This window comes from Vulpes lagopus, chromosome X (genome assembly GCF_018345385.1).
Source record: "Vulpes lagopus strain Blue_001 chromosome X, ASM1834538v1, whole genome shotgun sequence".
Taxonomy (NCBI): domain Eukaryota; kingdom Metazoa; phylum Chordata; class Mammalia; order Carnivora; family Canidae; genus Vulpes; species Vulpes lagopus.
The window spans coordinates 105463419-105469440 of record NC_054848.1 but is presented as its reverse complement, the minus strand read 5'-3'; positions in this window follow the sequence as shown (position 1 = coordinate 105469440).

Genomic DNA, 6022 nt, shown 5'->3' with positions numbered 1-6022 from the left:
ACAATGGAAATCTGTTCCTTCTTTTGCAAAAAGTAGGAAATTCAAACCATCTCTCTTCTCTGCCACCAGATGCCTGCTATTATGATTCCTATTATTTCCCCCAAAAAATGAGCTGTGGCAAAAATTAATTCCTTTTTTAAGATTTTATTTATTTATTCATAAGAGACATACAGAGAGAGGCATAGATATAGGCAGAGGGAGAAGCAGGCTCCATGCACCGGGAGCCTGACGTGGGATTCGATCCCGGGTCTCCAGGATCGCGCCCTGGGCCAAAGGCAGGCGCCAAACCGCTGCGCCACCCAGGGATCCCCTGAATGCCTTTTTAAAACTGGAATGGCAGTGTCTCCAGGCTCGCCTGAAGTTAAAAATCACCTGTGTCCTTCCTTTTTTCTAAGATTTTATTTATTTATTCATGAGAGACAGAGAGAGAGAGAGAGGCATATATACAAGCAGAGGGAGAAGCAGGCTCCATGCACCGGGAGCCCAACGTGGGATTCGATCCCGGGTCTCCAGGATCGCGCCCTGGGCCAAAGGCAGGCGCCAAACCGCTGCGCCACCCAGGGATCCCTGTAGTCTCTTTTCAAGCATGGCATTATTTCCTCTCTTCAGGCCATCATTTGAAGGAAGGCTTTCCAAAGGATGGATCCGAGCCCAGGGAAGTTAAGCAACTTCCCCCACTTTCCACCTCTCATGACTCTATGCTCCTTCCATAAACCACACTGCCTCACACGCCCTGTCCCGTAGTCCTCTTCTATAGTCAAAAGGAATTCCTGACCTTTGCTTCTTTCCCCTGACCACTGTGCCTCGGACCATCTTCCTGTTTTGGTCAGTTTTCTCCAGGGTGGCAAATAGCCCTCTGTAACAGTGCTGTAACCCGACAGATGCAAAAAGTACAGGTGCCCTGGTTGCCTTCAACACAAACAGGAAAACAAAGATGATAACAGGGTTTACCTGTCTCGAAAGAGGTCTGCTTAGGAGGGGAGGCAACTCGGCAGACAGGGATCTAAAGGGAGCCTTGGTCACGAAACCACTGCACCACCAAGAAAATCCTGGGAAGCCACCAGCTGGATTGAGAGGGCAAAGGCCTTAAAATGAAAGGTTAAACACTCTTTGTCTGGCCAGGAAGTCAGATGCTCGCCAAGCCACCTAGCCTCAAGCCAGTTTCTGAGAGCTTGGGGCAAGGGTGAGGAACTTCAAAGGGAAGGTTTTGCCTGAAGGGGTTGCAGACTACAAGTTGTGACGCAGACTGGGATGTGTCCTCCTGGAGCGTTCTCCAAAGTTGTGCTCCCATGGTGATACCTCCTTGTCCTGTGAAGGCCTTTCCAGAAAGAATCTTTTTTTAAAAACAGATTTTATTAGAGAGAGACTAAGTTAGCACAAGCAGGCAGAGTGGCGGGCAGAAAGAGGGAGAAGAAGCCTCTGGGCAGGGAGCCCAATGTGGGACTCGATCCCAGGACCCTAGGATCATGACCCAGGCCCAAGGCAGATGCTCAACCGACTAAACCACCCAGGTACTCCTACCAGAAAAGGTCCTAAACAAATTCACTCTGATAGGTGAATGCCTTTTTTTTTTTTTAAATTTTTTTAAATTTTTATTTATTTATGATAGTCACAGAGAGAGAGAGAGAGGCAGAGACACAGGCAGAGGGAGAAGCAGGCTCCATGCACCGGGAGCCTGACGTGGGATTCGATCCCGGGTCTCCAGGATTGCGCCCTGGGCCAAAGGCAGGCGCCAAACCGCTGCGCCACCCAGGGATCCCCTGAATGCCTTTTTAAAACTGGAATGGCAGTGTCTCCCAGGCTCGCCTGAAGTTAAAAATCACCTGTGTCCTTCCTTTTTTCTAAGATTTTATTTATTTATTTATTCATGAGAGACACAGAGAGAGACAGAGACATAGGCAGAGGAAGAAGCAGGCTCCATGCAAGGAACCTGATGTGAGCTTGATCCCAGGACTCTGGGATCACCCCTGAGCCGAAGGCAGATGCTCAACCGCTGAGCCACCCAGGTGTCTCACCTGTGTTATTCCTTAATCGTGCTGTGGACCTTGTTTTTCTCCGGTGGGATATTGTGAGTCAGAATAAGAAAAATATGAGTGGTCTTCCACCCCAGTCCTGGCACAGGGCTCGTAAAGCCTGGAATTTCCCAAGCGATGAGAGTGGTAAAGGTGGCTTGATACTTATAACAAACCCCCATCATGTAGGGGCTTATGTTAATAAGGTAATCTAGGGGAAAGCACTAGGATGGGGACTACATGCCAGGGGAGCTAACCCTGTGATTGGAAGTTTGAACCTTTCAGTCCTGCCCCACAGACCTCTCAAGATGAGAGAGGCACTGGAGGTTGAATCAATCACCAATAGTCAATGATTTAATCAACCATTGATGCGGGAGAGCGAGGTTCTTGTCTCACGGAATCAAAGAATGAATCTTGCTCAAAGGAGAGTGAGTAAAGCGATAGTTTATTAAGCAGCAATACAGAGGAAGCTCTCAGGAATGAGAGGGGTCCTGACGGGGTTGCCACTGGGGGCTTGTAGGGTTGGTCTTTTATTGAAAGCCAACCAGGGAACCTAAATCCTTTTAGCTTTATTGATAAGGACAACTAAAGACTAGTGGTAGCATTTTTAAAAAATACTTTATTTATTCATGAGAGACACACAGAGAGAGAGAGAGGCAGAGACATAGGCAGAGGGAGAAGCAGGGCCCATGCAGGAAGCCCAATGCGGAACTCAACTCCTGGTACTCCGGGATCATGCCCTGAGCCAAAGGCAGACAGACGCTCAACCACTGAGCCACCCAGGCGTCCAGAGTGATAACATTCTTAATGGCCCATTTCCCTGTTAGGGTCCAGTAATTCTCTATTGGTCGCAGTATCTGTTATAACAAAACCCCACTCTGATAGCTAGGACAGGACGGTCTGGGTTGTTTATCTCTGTTTTCCTTTCATCTCCATTTTTGGGATTTTTGTGAGCCTGATCCTATGGCCTCCTACTTATCTCTTCCTACCTATCCCCACATGTCCTTTACTCACCATGCCTAAGTAATGAAGCCTCCATAAAAACCCAAAAGGAGGGAGTTCAGAGGGTTTCCAGGTTGGTGAACCAGAACACTTCTACATGTCACCATGCTGGGCCTCAAACTCCAGGGGAACAGAAGCTCCTTTGTTGGGGGACCTCCCCTTATGTGTCCTTTCACATCCTTTTTTAAGAAGCTGGGAATCTAGTGAGTAAACTGGTTTCCTGAGTCCTGTGAGCTGCTCCTGCAAATTAACTGAACCCAAGGAGGGAGGCATAGGCACCTTTGATTTATAGCCACTTAGTAAGAGTATAGTAGGTAACAATCTGGACTCCCAATTGGTATCTGAAGCAGAGGACGGTCATAGGACTGTACCCTTACCGTGGGGGGATCTGGTGCCATCTCCAGGTAGATAGCGTTACCCTTAAAAAATAAAACTACCTATTATTTTACCAGCAAACAGGGGACTTATTCAAGAATAGCAGAGAATTGCAACCCAGGAGAATCAAACTACAGCAAAACCATAGGTAAGCTTAGAGATGAACAGGACAGTTGTAAACAAGAAGTCCATTGGAGGAAATTGGGAGTTCCAAGTATTGTGGCTTCTCAGTGGCTGAGCTGTGACTGCCTCTCATTGGCTGGGCTGTTGCCAGGGGGAAGAGGAAGTCTTCTTTCCTCCTCCAGGCGCAATAAAGCAGTAACCATGCGCAAGGTCCTTCTCTTCCTGTTGGTTCAGTAATTGACTAGGACTGGTAGGGTTTGAGAGCCACCCCTGCCCAACCTCCTGACTCCATTTTACTGAGGTTTCCCTCTATCGATTTTCACAATAGTGTCAGGATTGAGATGAATTGTAGGACAGTGTCAGAGAATTGCTTTGGTGGTATAGAAAAAACCTACACTTTAGAACTTTTGGAACTCGGGGATCCTGGGTGGCTCAGCGGTTTTGTGCCTGCCTTGGTCCCCAGATCAAGTCCTGCGTCCGGCTCCTTGCATGGAACCTGCTTCTGTCTCTGCCTTTTTCTCTCTCTCTCTCTCTCTCTCACATGAATAAATGAATAAAATCTTAAAAAAAAAAAAAAAAAAAAGAACTGCTGGAGCAGAATCTTAACCTGGAAATGTTTATTCAATGGGTCTGGGGAGGTTCCGGGAATGTTTCTAACAAGGGCTCCAGGTGATTATTCCCTTCAGGCAAATTTGGGAACCATGATAACATTACCCCAGGAATTTGCAATGAAGGCTCTGAGTCCTAATGTGGAATCTCAAACACACATACTACGTAGTAGAGTGTAAAGACTTTTAATAATAAAACAGACCTTATGTTTGAAGAGCATCCTATAGTTACATTATCAAGTATACTATAAATATCACCACATTAGAACCTCCTAAAAGCCTAGTAAACTGGGTAAGCCAAGGATTCCTGTCCCTATTTTAGGGGTGAGGAAACCTGTCAGAGTGTAGTTTGTAATATAATTGGAGAAAAAACAAATATGTATTAAATGATGCAAGAACAACATAAAGCAAGATGCCTGATTTTGAAACGAATACTGTGTAACACAGCATACAAAGTCTGAAGGTATATGGGGCCCAAGGGTATAGCCTGAGGCAAATAGGAGCCCAAAACCTCCCAAAGGAGGAGATATTTCTGCCTTGGGAAACTCAAGTCATTTTCTGTGTCACCATAAAATCTGTCTACATTGGATTTTCATGTGAACTGTACCAGTTACATTTTCCACAACCACATATTATACCACAAACCAGTCTGACCTGCAAGGTAAGTACAAGCTTTGGGCCTTTTGCAATTGCAATGCTCTGCTGTCTAACCAGTTTGTTTGCAAAGTGACATGTGGCTGGGTCAAGATGATGTCCTAGTGAAGCCTTGCCTAGGCTCCTTTCTGGGCCTACTTAGGGCTCCGGATACAGTGAAGATGAAGGATTTCATTTCACCCAATTATACTGATGGCCTTTTCTGGATTAGGCATCGTGCTGGCAGCTGTGGGTCACTTTGAGGAATTCACTGTCTAGGTAGGAGAGAAAGGAAGACATAATACACAACTGGTCATTAAGTCAGGAAGAATTGCAAAGCAGAATAAGCAACATTCTATGGTGATGGAGCTGGAGGTGATAGTTCTCGTGGAAGATCCTGGAAGGTTTATTGGAGGACGTAGCATTTCCACTGGGCCTTGAAAGATGGGTAGGTATTCCAAAGACAGAAAAAATTCCATGAACAAAGGCATCAGAAGCCTGAGCCCAAGGGCGATCTATTGGCAGCCCATTGCTCATGTAGGGCAACCAGGGAGAATTCTCTGGGCCGTTCAGGGAGGGCACCTGTGGCAGCGGCAACTTACTCTGCCTTTCTGAACAGCATTAACTTTTAATTCTCAGTATCCCATCTTTAATGATATTTCAAGGAGCCTATGAACATTACAGACAGTGCGGCTTCCTTTCAAGGGGGAGTATTTGGGGCCAGCGTTGTCCCTGGCCTCATTGCCTTCCAGGGATGCCTAGTATATTGGGTTAGAGTATTGGGTGCATCATAAAGGGATTACAGAGGACCTTTTATACTAGGCTGAGGGGCTGTAGGCACTTCTGAGGCATCCAAAGGTTTTAAGTCGAACAGTAGCAGGTCACCTTTACGTCGTAGATAAATCCCTCTGGTTGCCGTCCGGGAGATGAGATGGTGTGGGCAAACGCTGGAGTGGAGGCAGAGAGCCCAACCAGAAGGCCACAAAAGTCATGGGGCCTATGCTGAGCCTGCGGCACTGAGGAGGGAGTGGCGAAGGGTGGGCAGTAAGAGGTGTCTCAGCGATAGAATCGGCCAGCTTCGGGGACTCACTGCCTGTACTTGTGTGCGCGCCGCGTGCACGTAGGGGAGGAAGAAGGGGGAACGAATGGAAGGTGCTGCCTGACAAGTGCAAAGAGAGATGACCCTCAGCGTCTCCGGTCTCCTCGAGGGGAGGCAGGAGGAGAGGTAGGGGAGAAGGGAGGAGGGACGGGTCCTGGACAGCAGGAAGA